The sequence below is a fragment of the Misgurnus anguillicaudatus genome, chromosome 9 (genome assembly GCF_027580225.2).
Source record: "Misgurnus anguillicaudatus chromosome 9, ASM2758022v2, whole genome shotgun sequence".
In the NCBI taxonomy this organism is placed as follows: Eukaryota; Metazoa; Chordata; class Actinopteri; order Cypriniformes; family Cobitidae; genus Misgurnus; species Misgurnus anguillicaudatus.
The window spans coordinates 3,088,197-3,106,975 of NC_073345.2; the positions used below are offsets into that span (position 1 = coordinate 3,088,197).

General features: G+C 37.1%; 1 protein-coding gene across 2 annotated transcripts in view; it reads right to left on the reverse strand.

Moving 5' to 3' along the window:
* Positions 1 to 18,779, reverse strand: part of fstl4 (follistatin-like 4) — a 191,855-nt gene that overhangs the window by 88,417 nt on the left and 84,659 nt on the right. The window lies entirely within an intron of this gene.

Consider the following 18,779-nt stretch of genomic DNA (forward strand, 5'->3'; position numbering starts at 1 on the left):
TGTAAACGGTACACTGAACACCAAATACTGTAAACGGAACACTGATCACCAAAAACTGTAAATGGAACACTGAACACCAAATACAGTTAACAGAAACATTGAACACCAAATACTGTAAACGGAAAACTGATCACCAAATACTGTAAACGGAAAACTGATCACCAAATACTGTAAACGGAACACTTAACACCAAATACTGTTAACAGAAACACTGAACACCAAATACTGTAAAGAGAATATTGATCAGCAAATACTGTTAACGGAACACTGATCACCAAATACTGTAAACGGAACACTGAACACCAAATACTGTAAACAGAATATTGATCACCAAATACTGTTAACGGAACACTGATCACCAAATACTGTAAACGGAACACTGAACACCAAATACTGTAAACAGAATATTGATCACCAAATACTGTAAACGGAACACTGAACACCAAATACTGTTAACAGAAACACTGAACACCAAATACTGTAAACAGAATATTGATCACCAAATACTGTTAACGGAACACTGAACACCAAATACTGTAAACGGAACACTAAACACCAAATACTGTAAACGGTACACTGAACACCAAATACTGTAAACGGAACACTGAACACCAAATACTGTTAACAGAAACACTGAACACCAAATACTGTAAACGGAACACTGAACACCAAATACTGTTAACAGAAACACTGAACACCAAATACTGTAAACGGAACACTAAACACCAAATACTGTAAACGGTACACTGAACACCAAATACTGTAAACGGAACACTGATCACCAAATACTGTAAACGGAACACTGAACACCAAATACTGTTAAAAGAAACACTGAACACCAAATACTGTAAATGGTACACTGAACACCAAATACTGTAAACGGAACACTGATCACCAAATACTGTAAATGGAACACTGAACACCAAATACTGTAAATGGTACACTGAACACCAAATACTGTAAACGGAACACTGATCACCAAATACTGTAAATGGAACACTGAACACCAAATACTGCTAACGGAACACTGAACACCAAATACTGTAAACGGAACACTAAACACCAAATACTGTAAACGGTACACTGAACACCAAATACTGTAAACGGAACACTGATCACCAAATACTGTAAATGGAACACTGAACACCAAATACTGTAAACAGAATATTGATCACCAAATACTGTAAACGGAACACTGAACACCAAATACTGATAACGGAACACTGAACACCAAATACTGTAAATGGAACACTGAACACCAAGTACTGTAAACAGAGTACTGAACACCAAATACTGTAAATGGAACACTGAACACCAAGTACTGTAAACAGAACACTGAACACCAAATACTGTAAACGGTACACTGAACACCAAATACTGCTAACGGAACACTGAACACCAAATACTGTAAACGGAACACTAAACACCAAATACTGTAAACGGTACACTGAACACCAAATACTGTACAAGGAACACTGATCACCAAATACTGTAAATGGAACACTGAACACCAAATACTGTTAACAGAAACACTGAACACCAAATACTGTAAACGGTACACTGAACACCAAATACTGTAAACGGAACACTGATCACCAAACACTGTAAATGGAACACTGAACACCAAATACTGTTAACAGAAACACTGAACACCAAATACTGTAAACGGTACACTGATCACCAAAAACTGTAAACGTAACACTGAACACCAAATACTGTTAACAGAAACACTGAACACCAAATACTGTAAACGGAACACTGAACACCAAATACTGTAAACGGAACACTGAACACTAAATACTGTTAACAGAAACACTGAACACCAAATACTGTAAACGGAACACTAAACACCAAATACTGTAAACGGTACACTGAACACCAAATACTGTAAACGGAACACTGAACACCAAATACTGTAAACGGAACACTGAACACTAAATACTGTTAACAGAAACACTGAACACCAAATACTGTAAACGTAACACTAAACACCAAATACTGTAAACGGTACACTGAACACCAAATACTGTAAACGGAACACTGATCACCAAATACTGTAAATGGAACACTGAACACCAAATACTGTAAACAGAACACTTAACACCAAATACTGTAAATGGAACACTGAACACCAAATACTGTAAACAGAATATTGATCACCAAATACTGTAAACGGAACACTGAACACCAAATACTGATAACGGAACACTGAACACCAAATACTGTAAATGGAACACTGAACACCAAGTACTGTAAACAGAGTACTGAACACCAAATACTGTAAATGGAACACTGAACACCAAGTACTGTAAACAGAACACTGAACACCAAATACTGTAAACGGTACACTGAACACCAAATACTGCTAACGGAACACTGAACACCAAATACTGTAAACGGAACACTAAACACCAAATACTGTAAACGGTACACTGAACACCAAATACTGTACAAGGAACACTGATCACCAAATACTGTAAATGGAACACTGAACACCAAATACTGTTAACAGAAACACTGAACACCAAATACTGTAAACGGTACACTGAACACCAAATACTGTAAACGGAACACTGATCACCAAACACTGTAAATGGAACACTGAACACCAAATACTGTTAACAGAAACACTGAACACCAAATACTGTAAACGGTACACTGATCACCAAAAACTGTAAACGTAACACTGAACACCAAATACTGTTAACAGAAACACTGAACACCAAATACTGTAAACGGAACACTGAACACCAAATACTGTAAACGGAACACTGAACACTAAATACTGTTAACAGAAACACTGAACACCAAATACTGTAAACGGAACACTAAACACCAAATACTGTAAACGGTACACTGAACACCAAATACTGTAAACGGAACACTGAACACCAAATACTGTAAACGGAACACTGAACACTAAATACTGTTAACAGAAACACTGAACACCAAATACTGTAAACGGAACACTAAACACCAAATACTGTAAACGGTACACTGAACACCAAATACTGTAAACGGAACACTGATCACCAAATACTGTAAATGGAACACTGAACACCAAATACTGTAAACAGAACACTTAACACCAAATACTGTAAATGGAACACTTAACACCAAATACTGTAAATGGAATACTGAACACCAAATACTGTAAACTGAATACTAAATACTGAATATCAAATACTGTTAACGTAAACAGAATACTGCATGCTGAATACTTAACATGGGTGAGTGTGAACAGAATTCACATAGGCATTTATCTTAATAATTTTTTCTTGATGACTCACTTTTTTATACTGTAATCTTCACACTACAGCAATCTGTGCAATCACTTAAATAAAAGACTGTCACTGAAGTTTTAAAGGTTTATATGTCTGTTAGTTAGTGTGTGTTAAATGTGTCTTAAGAACATCTAACATTCACAGAACCTCTCTGCAATGAATGGTTCATTTAAAAACCTTTGACTTAAAGGTATCTTTGAAGAACCAAAACTTGTTATTCTATGGCACTGCTAGGATGAACCCTACCAGAACCTTTATTGTTAAGGGTAAAGTGCACAACAGCCATTGTTTTTCTTAGTGACATTGTCTTTGACTTATTACTGTGTCTGTAAGAGAAGTAAATATGCCTCATTCTTTACAGTTCAATGCATTCATTATGTGCATGATGAGAAATAACCCATAACTCACAGTAATGAGATATAATATCGTCAAATATTCAATTTAAGCCAAAGTGTGAAATTTAACAACAATCCTTCTGTATTTCTGCGTAGAGTGTAATGATTCACAGGTAAACAGGATGTATGAAAATCATAAACTCATGAGCAGAAGTAATAAAAAAATCTACATTCACCAACAGCCAACTATTACAGAGCTTCATTCATTCTCTATCTGGGTCAAATCCTTTAACCAATACGACAAATAAATAATAGCACACTTATGAATGAGCGCAGAAGCCTAATGAAACCAATTTAAATGAACTTCTTCATTACATTTAACAGATTATTTGCCCGACGGAGCACTAAATTAAAGCTGTTTAGGCAACATGAAACAGAATTTTAATGTAACACATTTCTGAGTTAAACAGGATATTTAATATGAAAATGTGAGGCTTATTTTAATTATCCGAAAATAACTGGTTGATGAAAAGTGGGCATGAAATTTTGAAAAAGACTTTTGAGCTTTCTGTCCAATTAAAGTTTTTTTTATTTAATATTATGATGACAAATATTTTCTTTTCTCTGTAACAACTGGTAAATCATGCACAATATGAGTGTATACTGGTGCTGCCTGAAAAATCATTGGGAACTGTATGATAACAATTCATTTTTCATTAACAACCGAAGGACATGAGCGTGAGCAAATAAAAAACAGATGTTTTGTTGAGGGTAAACTGACACTTTGGGCCCTATCTTGCACGCAGCGCAATTGACTTTGTCAGTGACGCATGTATCATTTCGTATTTTGCACTGGCGCACAGCGGGGTTTTTCCCTCCACAGACGCACGTCGGCAAACTAGGGAATGAACTTGCGCTCCCTGGGCGGTTCAGCGCAAAAAAGGAGGCGTGCTCCGGCGCAAACCATCTCTTATGCTATTTTGCAGTTTCAAAAAACAATTGCGCTATTAAACAAAAAAAAACTAGTCTAAAGTCAGTGGCGCGTTGCGCGTGGTTCATTATGCTATTTTAAGGGCGCATGCTTGACCATAATGTATAGCGTGCACAACGCGCATTGCTTATCTAATCTACACAGATGCAACAGTTATTTTTGCAAATCATAAATTGTTACAATAAAAAATATAAGATAAGGGAAATCATCATAAATTGTTACAATAAAAAATATTAATACATTAGAATAAGGGAAATCATAGTGGTGAGCATTGTGGTGATAGTTTTTATTTATTTTGTGTGGCAGCGTTAAACAATTATCATGCAAATAACGATTAAAATATTTTCATAAGTTTGTTGTGTGGCTGTATTACGTTTATTTTATCTAAATAATAATTAAAATGTTTTCATAAGAAACCTTTATGTATATGAACTTGATTTGTAAGTGTACTTTGGGGTTGGACCTTGCGTTTCTTGTGTCCGATTTCAAAGCCCCCAAACCCCTTCAGCTGTGAGGGTGGACGCAGCGATGTCCTCCTGTGTGCACGGCATGCCCGATTTATGCTGGCAAGCTTGGGATCCCCCCGTCTCCTGACATCATTGTAGTGCTTGGCGCAGCTAATGAGACAATTGCGGCTATTTCCTCTCACGCCTGTTTAACCGCGACGCTGATTCGGGCGGGTTTCTCCCATCCTCATACAAAACAACTTCTCTGTCTTTGACTGCTCTTACAAGAACGTCGGTCTCCTCGTCTGTGAACCGCTCCTGGCGTGCGCCTGGTAAATCCGTCATAATAATAGCAACCCGCCATGGAACTTGCGCCCTTGCATTTAAAGGGAATGTTGGATAGCGTTCTGATTGGTTTATTTGACGTTACACCCAAACCACACCTATGAATAATGAACCTACTTCAGACCAACCCCTTATTGATTTGCGCCCGGCGCAAGACTTATTTCTCCCGCCGTGAAAATAGCAACAGCGCCCAAGATCCGCCCACAAAGTCACTTGCGCTCTGCGCTTCGCACTTGCGTTTCAGATCGTTAAAATAGGGCCCATTAAGTGTAACTGTTAACAAAAGACTCATCCGAAAGAAATGAAGGTGAACATTATAAGACAGAGAAGCTCCTTTAGCTCTGCCCTGTCAAATGACATGTTTTGAAGCTAAGCTTTAAAGTCATTTAAATATTCACTGGCACTCAGAAACACAAACTGGTTTCTATTTTCTGGCTCTCTTTCACTTCCAAGCTGTAAATTCAAGATGAAGACAAAGTCTTAGGGCTGAATTTATGCTTTGTGCAAATGTTATGCCAATACCCACCTCCTCGCCTTTCTGTCTTTTTTCGCTTTTCCCTCTTTCAATTAATATCACGGCACAAAGTGTGCTTCATTACCCAGAGAGACGGAGGGGGAAATGTGTGCTGACTGATAATATGAACACATGTTTCCCCTAGAGCGACCTTCATCTCTCACAATCCTCTTCATCAGACGGATGGCTAATCTCAGTACAATGAGGCAAGTTGGGCTCCATTGACTAAACTCTTAATTAAAACCCAGACAAAAGGGTCTGATTCTCAACACTTCTGTTAGGCTGCAATTATAGAGACTGAGCAAACACAGACAGATGGTCTGACTGTATAGCCATGATGCTATAGAAAACATCATTGGGCTTTATTAACCAGACAAAGATTTATGTTTGTGGGTGTTTATATGGACACTTTCATGCAGATACACATGAATAGATTAAACTTTTTTCTTGTTGATAAAATGTAATATGTCTTGAAAACATTCACCGTGCCAACTTTTGTCCTTTATGTATACATTTAATAGGCTTTATGCCCAGCTGCACTACTTCCTGAACTTCAGCCAGCTCCTTGTTTCCTGTATGCCATTATTGGACAAACTGATTAATCTAGGTGTCTGATTATTGTTGTTGTGACTATTGAGGTCAGGCACACCTGGATTAATCAGTTTGTCCAATAATGGCAGACAGGAAACAAGAAGCTGGCTGAAGTTCAGGAAGTAGTGCAGCTGGGCATAAAGCCTATTGGTTTACTCTTGTCCCAGATATTTACATAGCATAGGTAAATTCACTCAGTCATGGTTGCGAAACATCTGAGGTGATAGAGATTTACGAATGGTCACCTGTCGCCAGTATAACTCAGTTGTTTCTCTGCAGTTGGCCAAGTTAAAGTAATAAAAAAATAAAGTGAAAATATATATCAGCCTAACAGAAGAAGTGAGGTGAAATGTCTAAGACTATTGAAATGTGTTTTTTTTTTTTTTTGCACCACAGTGAAAAGTATAATTGTACCATCTGGCACACAGCTACACAGTTTTGGTCTAGACATTGAAATCTAATGGCAACTGTAAGATCTGATGGTGGAACAGTGCTAAATATTTATAGTGTGAAAATAATGTCTTTAGCTTCCAATAGTTTTGCTTTTAATATAATATTTCAACGATTATTGAATGTGTTAACCACAAAGACAACAGTGTGAGTAAAGATTATGCTTGAAATCATAAAATCATCTGATGAGTGACATAACAACGTGATCTCATGAGAATACGTGTGTATTTTTACATAAAGTCTGGTTGTACCAAAATGCCACATAAATTCACAAATATGGTAATTTTATTCATTTGCTGTAATCCACATCTTTAAAATTCATATGATTGTGAGAAACAGATTCAAAGTCAGCTCTTTATCCAGCGATCTTGATCCCAGATCTCATCAGCGGCCGAAAACGTCAAATCTCGTGTTCATTATGAATTTAAATTCAAATATTGCGCCTTAAAAAGCTGTTGCGACACGTTGCCTTATGGCAGTGATATCAAACACTCATTGGCTCTTGTGTGCTATGTCATAGATTTGCAACATTTCCATCTTTTAGTCAATGTACTTTTGAAATTTGAATTGCGCACCAAGCTGGATTAATGTTCTGGTGGATTAACAACTTGAATATTTATCTGTACTTCATAAACTCCAGAGAGGACCACATCATTTTACCTACTTTTGGTACTGCTTTTGAAATTTCCCCATAAATAAGTAATTGTGATTGTCTGTCTGTATGCCTTTTATTTTTAACAGTACATGATTTTAATAAACTGTTTTGAGTAGGACCGTATTAGGGGTTAAAAATATCCTTTAAATGCTATATTGTTACATTTCTGTCCGTTGTGTTGCATTAGCATGAAAACAATACATTACGTATTTAAAAACATGTTTTTATAAAAATGGTTTGGGTAAGGTTTGGGGTAGGGTTAGGTTAGTAACATTATTGATAAAATATTTTAAGGGAAATTAAAGAGCAATCTTTATGATATGAAAGATTTGTAAATGTTTTACGTTCTGTAGCTGTAAAAATTTGATAATGCTATGATTATACGTCTACATTGTACGGTTCAGCATTTATTTAAACATACAAAAATATGTTTTGTGTTACATATATTAATACTACGCATTAACAATGAGACAAGGCTGGATATAACATATCACTTTACAATGAAATCTTTACCAAAAGAAAATGAGTTACAACATTAAAAAAAACATTGAGGGGTTGTTTCCCGGACAGAGATTATTTTAAACTAGGAATAGGCCTTAGTTTAATTAGGAAATATAACTAGTTTTAACAAACATGCCTTACTAAAAACATACTGGCATGCATTTTGAAGCAAAACAAAGGACACTGGTGTATTTTAAGGTATGTCAGTGCAAATTGTTTTCAGTTTGGACAGTTCTTACATTTATTTTAGTCTAGGACTACTCTAATCCCTGTCTGGGAAACCGCCCCTGAAAGTGTGGCCATATTTAAAGGTGACCAAGAATGTAAAAGCGTATTTACCTCGTCATAGCTGAAGTATTAGAGCTGTGTATATGGTAATGACATATTGTGAGCCTCAAACAGTAATATTTCCTCATTCTTATGTAAATCTCGTGAATTCAAAAGTCCACCAAAAAACAGGCCGATCTCAACATAACACCGACAGTGACGAAACCGTAGAGATGTACGCCCCCAGCATTTCTAAATACCCGCCAATATTCTAGGCCAGCCGGACGTAAACAGCAGAATCATCTGAAGTTTTGCAGGTATTGAGAAGAAACAAACAAGGACGTAAGTGGCAGAACATGGATATAAATGTTAAGTTCCAGTCACAACCAAACACCGGAGCAATTCAATCTAAAGCTGTTTGTTTACTCTGGCCATTTCACCGCGGACAGTTCTTTGAACCTGGGACAATATCAAGCGTTTCGCTCAGCGTTTGATACTGAAAAAGAGGGCAATATGGCCATTACAACCCCTACCACAAACTGTAAGTAGTGTTTTTATTACTGTTGACTTCGGTTTACATGTAAAGTTTCTTAGTGAGCAAACAACATTAACGATCATTTACCGTGCTGTCGAGATCGAACGAAAGATGCACCTGTAGTAAAGTTAACCTTAGCTATTTTATACCAAACTAGGACAAAATAAATATAAATAAGCAGCACATTATATTTTTTTTACTATTTATATATTTAAAACTATTTAATAAAAAAACATACTTTGCAAACAATACCTACTTAACACAGTTTATTTTCCTAATTTAATGTATCTTGTTTTAAGGATGCTTAAACAATATTCAGCAAAATAACACAGACTAACACAAAGACTGAAAAAAAATCAGTGAGCTAAACATTTTCTAAGCCATTGACATATCCCAAAGGCCTTAGCTACAGAAATAAATACAAACTAAGTGAAAAATGCATGCACATTATAAACAGTCTAGACATCACACTGAGTTGTGAACACAGATGCCCTTTATCAACACACTGAACTTTAAATCACTGCACATGAAGTGAATAAAAGGATGTGACAAGTGCACTGCACGTGACTCTGAATTAAAAAGTGTCACCTAATGCATTATACAGTGTGCTTTCTAAATGCTCCTAAAATAGGCTTCATTGTCTTTTAGCATAACATTTCTGTTACACGTCCTTGACGGTCTTCACGAGGTTAGTTCACTTAACATTAAGGATAGAGTCCTAGTACAGTAGTTTCTACAGTCCCAAACTACAACAGGGTCAAAGCGGTACACGTGACACTTATCTCTGACCTCACACATTCAGATCATATGATGTCCTTCTGTCTCAACAGCTGTGGCTTTCAAACTCCGTCACCTTACATGAGGTTGAATGTGCTCAGACCATCAGCGCATGATTTAATAAGTCCATGACATTTTCACTTTAAAAACTCAGCTTCTCCTCCCAATCAGTTTAGGATTTTAGCAGACTGATGACAACCTCACACCGTGGATAATGCATCTCTATGAGTAATGCTGTGACCCACAGGGAATTTGACCAGATGTCTCTACACCTGCTGCCGCATCTAGTTGTCACGCTTGTTTGCTTTCATTTATGATCGCAAGTAAACAGGTTTAAGACTTATTTTGATGTGATGAGCAAATCACAGTGCCTGTTTAGGCTTGATTTTGTTCTGTAGTTGAAGAAGTGTGTTGTATCTTCATTACCACTCGGATGATTTGTGTAATTTGATTAGATGGTCAAATTCTCCTGATAAGAAGAGACTATACTATAAGTCTTTCATTGGTTATTAAAACCCTAATAAGACCCCTGGGGTCAATCCTACCCCCAAGCCACTTTTCTTTAGTTTAGAAACATGGTTACCTTCATCTCAGTGGAATAAGATTTTGTGACTTTTCCAGATTATCTGTCAAGATTCATATAAAAAACCGGGCTTGATTCAGTCATTCTAAAGAGGTGTAAAATTAGTCCCTTTGGGGGTAAAAACGACCCCAATTGAAATGAATGGGAAATGCAAAAAAAAAAAAAAAATTTTTCTTTTATTTGTCAAAAAAATCAATGCATCCAGAATGAATCTGAAAATTTCAACACAGAAAGGTAGGCCTGGTACTAGAGCACAAAATTTACATAGAAAATACATGCTCAATCACACACACACATTCTGGTTTCCATGTTTTGTGGGGACATTCCATAGACGTAATGCATTTTATTCTGTACAAACTGTATATGCTATGGGTTTGGGTCTGTAATGCCTTAGAAGCTTCCTAAAAACCTCTCTCAGATAGCTCTATTAGGGTGGGGGATTTTAAACAAGTGGTTTTGCACCTATTTGGCTCCCCCTACTGGCTTAACTTGCAATCTCATTACTGATTGGCTGACTTTGCTGCCACTCAAAAAATGTAGCCAATTATTTTAAAGTGGAGGGGCAGTTAGATGCCTGTGATGTCATAAGCATCAGTTTTTCAGATTGGGCCGTTTTCTGGCTGACATTTCTAAAAGAGGAATTTCTATGAGATTGAGATGTTTAGCATGTTTAGCACTTTTTGTATGTTTGTGAATGTGGATAGACTACCATTATTCAACAAAGACAAGGTAAAATGTTTTTTCATTCTCTGTCCCCTTTAAATGCTACCCCATGGATTTACTGTATATGATGACTTCTTCTTCTGCTTACAGTTTTTCAACTTACAAACTCTGCCAAATCGCCTCGGCGGCGAGCGCAACTGGATTGTAATGGGGATGAGAGATGAGACTCTCATTGGTTTATGGCATGTTATCCCCAAAAAGCACAGAATAAGAACAACCCTTTTAGACTGTGCACCAGGCACATAGACCATTTTCCCTGTTGTTAAACTTGCAAAAGTGGATTCGGACACATCTTAACTTAAGTGCAGTTGGCCATGCCCTTTAGACCATGCGCTTAGATTGTTAAAATAGGGCCCATTATCTTTGTTACTTTACTGGAGGAGGCTGTGGCCAAGGCAGAGCCGATGAAGGCTGGAAGCAGGGCAGACTTAGTGGAGGCGAAGGGTGGAGCCGGCATAGTTACATTAAGTATTATAATGTATTGTTACTGATGTAAGGATTATTTATAAGACAATACAACATATTACTAGCCTGACTACGTCAGACTTCGTACTTCCGCTAAATTTCATTACGCTTCTGTACTCAGTCTGAGATACCTCCCATTCAAACCGTTTTCCTCCGGTCTCAAAACGACCGTCCAATCAACGAACAGAGGGTGGGCTGAGAGCCGTGACGTAGACGCTAAACGCTGAATCACGGTTGTAGTTTGTTGTGGACATGGAGACACAGAAAGCTATTTGCTCTGTTGTGGAGAACCGGCACTTGCCAACTTAAACCCGAACAAGAAAAGTGTTTGTTAAACATTTGAATGGAGATTATGTTGTTGCCTTACTCCCGACAAGTTTTTGGAAAAGTTTAATTTATCAACTTTACCGATCGTCAGCGAGAAACTGTGTGCAGCACAGCTTGACGTGCACAACGATCAAGAAATCATGGAAGGGAATTATATTGTTCACAGTTAATTTTGGAGTACGCGTGGGCAAACATTCTTTGGTGACATTCCTGATTAATCAGAAAATAAGGTAGGAAGATTTAATTTACATATGGTTATTGTTTTCTGGTGGAAGAGTTTGAGAGGAGAGAGGGGCTTTCCTCCCGTTAGACGTTAGTGGAAAGCCACCGTAAGGATAGTGTTCAACTAGCTCTGGCCCGATTTACTTTACATAATCTGCAAAAGTCGTTCATAGCCATGTTAACTCTGGTATTTCGCTCGATGGGTTTGTTTTCACATCATACGTGTATTTTACAGCAGAGATTCGATCATGCGGCTGATCCAGCGCATAAAGCACATCATATCCAAATGTTATGTGTGATTGGTTTACGTTTAGACCAATGATTTTAAACTTCAGACAAGCCCCTCCCACGAGAAGGAAAACGATTGTCAATTATGCCCAGCCAGACTCTGTCTATGAAGCGAAGCAAAATAGCAGAGGATGGTATTACCAGGCTAACATATTACTGTTTCAGTGGTAATAACAAATAAACGGCGTTTGTGGCCAAAACTCAATTTCCGCTAGATTTTTCCTCACGTGAGACAGTTTGTGGGCTTTTCTTTGAGTGAAAGATCTTTTCCTCGAACTTAAAATTGTAATGCCACAGCTCGGACTTTCCCTCCCACTTTAGCTTTTTATGTGCGCGACAATTCCTTGCATTAGGGAGGTTGTTATGCGTGCATGGGTTTAAAACCAGTGAGTGAGTTGTTCCCTTTCTCTGGTACACAAGTATCAATGACACGCTCGGATTAATGGCATTATGTTTAAGAAGGTTGCGCTTTTGACAGTGTTGCCAGCTGCCCTTAAAGTAAAGCAGCTTTTGTTTTTTATCCACCAATCCAGTGGCTTTTGATAAATAAGGGAATTATTGATACTATTGGGTATCATTTAATAACTGATTATCCTTAATATTTTTTTGTAGGAGTGGACACTTTTAGGTTATCAAATATAACACCTAATAATACAAGTATGTTGTGTTACATTGTTCTCTTAGGTCAACTACTGGATTTCAACATAATCCCTTAAATCCAGTGACAAATAAAAACAAGTGATCTCAATTATGAAGCAGCGGGTGAATGAAAGACTGAAAGGCTTTGTGTTGACATTCATCACCAAATGTTTTCTGGAGATATGAGAATGTATGATCACTGTATATAATACACATGACAAATCTAAGAGTGTTTTTAAATAGCACCTACAGTATCACGTTTTTACATTTCCTTTGGTGTGTAAGTGTGTATTGGTTTATGTCAACAATATGCAAACGGTACAAACCCCGAAGTAAACGATGAAGCGAGTAATCGTCTCCAACTTTAATCTCTTTTCTTGGACTACAACAAACACATGGATTGTAGGCAACACTGGGATTGGTTTCTGGGATTGGTTGCTTAATGAAGACCAACATTATCATAATTCCTCCCGCTTTGGATTCACAGCCTGTAAGTTAACTCCTGTTAGCATTGCATTGTGACTGAATCTTTCAAACATGGTAAGGAGGGTCACATTTCTGGCTGACATCAGAGGTATTCAGACCAATCACAACGTACAGATTAGCTGGCCAATCAGGGACACAACGCTTTTCAAAAAAAAGTGAAATCTGGAGCTACAAAAATGTACGGTATGTGGAAAAGAATGTTTTTTTTTTTAACCATAAACCAAGTGAACACATTGTATTATACACAAAATAACCTTGTTTTTAGCAATGAAAAAGGTGCACTTTAAGGAAAAACTGGAGACATCACATAACATACATTGCCATAACAACAAGACCTTAACTTAAATACTGTTAAACAAGCGCAATTTAACTACAAGGAATAACAATTTCCTTAATGTGTTTCAATTTGAATAGAGCTCCGTTACCACTTTCATACATTTTTTAAATAAAATTTATAGATTCTGTTTGACGTTATAGATATTTCATTTATGAGTTAGTGAAATATCACATAAACCATCTATTTAATCCAAATGCCCATTAGACGATCATTGAGAATCTGTTTGATCTTGCTGAACTTCACACTTTTCCATGTCTGCCGTCTGCATTCCCTCTGATAGTCTGGATAAATCAGGATTATTATTCGGTTCTGAGATATGTAGACTGTTACTCATCTTCTCTTTGATTTTCTCTCATCTTATGCAACAGAATAGAGCACTTCTCCATTACAATCCAAGACTTGACTATGGGCTGTCAGGAGTGTTAGTACTGTATTTAGGGATTCTTGTCATTCACCACAGGGCAGATGTGAATTTATAGAGTTAATACACAGAATTGAGATAGATAGAGGGACAAACAAGACCAGAAGACTTTGGTTGGTGCAGCGAACATCTCCTGCTGTGTGAATGAATGTGGCCAATAACATTGTCATCTAATCGAATAAGATTTCTACATGTCTGAGAAAAATAATTGGGAAATTGTTAATTCATTTGACTTTTGAATTTTATTTGGAAATGTTGTTGACTGACAATTGTTCCAAACATCAATTCAAAGATTTCTGGACAATGATCATGCAGCTCGAGTGTATATTTCAGGTGAAACATTATTTATAATGCCATTGAAACATAGTAGAGCTGATGAGCTCAGATGTGGCTATGAATATGAATTCATTTATATACGGTTATATGTGCTTGATGTTTCTTGGATCTGACCTATGATAATCATTTAAACTTACTCAGTCATCAGGTATAATGTATATGCCTTGCCAGCTGTTGGCATATATTTCCGATGTTTATATTTGCTTATGCTGTACATCTGTAATTAATATTGTTGACCTTTTGTTTTTCTTTATTAAATCACAACTGATCATCTGGGTGACGTTGCAGTATGCTGTTATTTCTCTTGTAGCTTAAATCTTGTAAGGTATGTAAAGTGTGCATTGTTTTTTAAAGTAATATGCTAAAAATAATTAGCAAATGATATAAGAAATAAATGCTGAATAGCAAAGAACAGGCATATAAAGAAACAAAAATAGAATCGCAAGGGTAGCAAAAATTCAAGTGTGTGTTTGTGTGTGTGTTGAAAGTTTTGAGGAAGAAAACAAGAAGGTTTAGAGGTACAAACACAGACTATGGGAATGTGAGGACAGAGAGATTATCTGCTGCGTTTATAAATAAACAGCAAATGGATTTGAGTCTGACACAGCAAAAGATTTTACTGATTGTGCCACTATATAATCCATCACATACTGGTGTGAATAAGGTGATGGATTTAAATAACAGACAGAGGTGATGAACCTGTAGTAAATGCAATGAATGAACCACTATGTGCTATATGACTATGTGTTATATGTGTTCACAACTAAGAAATAAACCAAATCTTATATTTGTAATTGCATTGTAGTGTCAGAGATATAAACAGAGGAAGTGTTCACTGATCCGGATGTGTAGTATTGCAGTAGTGAACCGTCAGGTCCCTCTAGGCCCTCAGAGAGGACCCGGACTTTGTTAAAAATAACATATCAAAACTTATTACATTTTATTTTGAATACATTTCAGCCAGTTTGCCCAGAACCTTAGAGGGCTTAGGTTCAAGAGTGACGGTTCGCTACTGTAGGACAGTAATACCTCTGATGCATTTGTTGTTACTGTGCATGAGCATTAAAGTTTAGTGATATTTAATATTAACAAGATGTTAATGACAGAAAAAATTACAACATATCATGTTCAGTTTCTCATTTGAGCCTTCACAACAAGAATGGGTTTTAACAACTCGAATTACAACCCTAATAATTTATAGACGGTTTCAGCTTTCATGATATGTTTGCTCATGACCTTAGCCATGCCCATTGATCTTCTGCTCTGACTATATGACAAGTCATCGTTCAGCTCATTAAAGACTGAAGAAACAAACACTGATTGTTATTCATGTTGTGTAATCAACCATTTTTCATTAAAACTGAACACATTACAGAGTGGACATGTTGTGCTTTACCATGCCTGACTAAAATCATAAAACATACAATTTTACAGCAGATGTGCACACGGATCACAACGTGTGTTTGTGTGCGTGCGTGCGTAGACATTGGAGAAAGTTTTAGTTTGGATTTTATTTTAAAATACAGCACTAGTGATGTGGCAAATAAATAAAATTTGTCAAATTTAAATTTCAGTCGATAAAAGTAGCTAACATAATAGAGAGCGTGCTACAAAAATGGGTGACATTTAATATTATTCATACTATAAGTTGTACTTGTATACAGTATATCCAGGATTTTTCCATCATCTCGTGTGTTTATGTAGCTTTATGTATGCTCTTATGCACACATACACTCACCTAACGGATTATTAATAACACCTGTTAAATTTCTCATTAATGCAAGTATATAATCATCCAATCACATGGTAGTTGCTTCAATGCATTTAGGGGTGTGGTCCTGGTCAAGACAATCTCCTGAACTCTAAACTGAATGTCAGAATGGGAAAGAAAGGTGATTTGAGCAATTTTGAGCGTGTCATGGTTGTTGGTGCCAGATGGGCTGGTCTGAGTATTTCACAATCTGCTCAGTTACTGGGATTTTCACGCACAACCACTTCTAGGGTTTACAAAGAATGGTGGTAAAACATCCAGTATGCGGCAGTCCTGTGGGCGAAAATGCCTTGTTGATGCTAGAGGTCAGAGGAGAATGAGCCGACTGATTCAGGCTGATAGAAGAGCAACTTTGACTGAAATAAACCCTCATTACAACTGAGGTATGCAGCAAAGCATTTGTGAAGCCACAACACGCACAACCTTGAGGCGGATGGGCTAAAACAGCAGAAAACCTCACCGGGTATTACTCATCTCCACTACAAATAGAAATAAGAGGCTACAATTTGCACAAGCTCACCAAAATTGGACAGTTGAAGACTGAAAAAAATGTTGCCTGGTCTGATGAGTCTCGATTTCTGTTGAGACATTCAGATCGTAGAGTCGTAAACAGAATGAGAACATGGATCCATCATGGCTTGTTACCACTGAGCAGGCTGGTGGTGTAATGGTGTTGGGGATGTTTTCTTGGCACCTTTTGGGCCCCTTAGTGTCAATTGGGCATCGTTTAAATGCCACGGCCTACCTGAGCATTGTTTCTGACCATGTTCATCCCTTTATGACCACCATGTACTCATCCTCTGATGGCTACTTCCAGCAGAATAATGCACCATGTCACAAAGCTCGAATCATTTTTTAATTGGTTTCTTGAACATGACAATGAGTTCACTGTACTAAAATGACCCCCACAGTCACCAGATCTCAACACAATAGAGCATCTTTGGGATGTGGTGGAACGGGAGCTTCATGCCCTGGATGTGCATCCCACAAATCTCCATCAACTGCAAGATGCTATCCTATCAATATGGGCCAACATTTCTAAAGAATGCTTTCAGCACCTTGTTAAATCATTGTCATGTAGAATTAAGGCAGTTCTGAAGGTGAAAGAGGGTCAAACACAGTATTAGTATGGTGCTCCTAATTATCCTTTAGGCGAGTGTACATGTAATTGTTTGTTTTAAAAATTGTTGCAAATCGCTCTTGTTAAAGGATTAGTCCATTTTCCTAAACAAAAAATCCAGATAATTTACTCACCACCATGTCATCCAAAATGTTGATGTCTTTCTTTGTTCAGTCGAGAAGAAATTATGTTTTAAGAGGAAAACATTCCAGGATTTTTCTAATTTTAATGGACTTTAATAGAGCCCAACATTTAATACATTTTTGACAAGAAAAATAAAAAATATGCACTTTTAAACCACAACTTCTCTTCTAGGTCCCGTCGTGATGCGCCAGCTTGACCCCACGCAATACGTCATGACGTCAAGAGGTCACAGAGGACGAATGCGAAACTCCGCCCCAGTGTTTACAAGTGTGTTGAAAGAGGACCGTTCCGACGTTGTTGTATGTGGAATGATACAAATTAATGTCTTTGTGTGTCAGTTGATTGTTTAAAATGGTCCGCAAATGTGCGTTTCATATGTGTAACACGTGACCTCTCTACGTCACTACGCATTTACGTGAGGTCGCGCTGGACCGGACCTAGACGAAAAGTTGTGGTTTAAAACTGCACATTTTTATTTTTATTGTCAAAAATGACAATCGTTTCGCTAGATAAAACCCTTATGCCTCGTTTGGGATCGTTTATAGTCCTTTGAAACTCCTTTGAAAAAAACTGTTAAGTGTTGAGTTAAGTGTTAATTGTTGGTGTCTATTAAAGTCCATTAAAATGAGAAAAATCCTGCAATGTTTTCCTCAAAAAACATAATTCCTTCTCGACTGAACAAAGAAAGACATCAACATTTTGGATGACATGGTGGTGAGTAAATTATCTGGATTTTTCTTTTAAGAAAATTGACTATTCCTTTAAATTATTGTTAAATAATTATGCATATACTAAATAACAGAAAATAGCATCTGTCCCAGACAATGTTGGTTTGCTTACTATAGTGGGTGTATAGACACTGATTGAGACGTCGTCCTTTCCAATTGAGAACACAGAGCAAACATCATCAGGTATTAGTGCTCATTTCTCCAGCTCTGGCCCATAGGGAATGAAACACAGATTACAGCTAGCATTCAAAGGCTCTATATAGTTGTGGAAAACAGTGGCGGAGCTAGACTTTTAAAACAGGGATGGCAAGGTATTATTTTGGGGGGTCAATATACAAAGTGTTCAATTACACTAAAAATCTATTATTTTCCACAAAATGTATATAGATTAAATTAAAGTTGTTTATTTTCCAAAATGTACACAATTATATATATATTAATTAAACAGTAAAAATAGAACAACTGGGACTGGGATCTGTTTGGCCCTGATCTGCACCT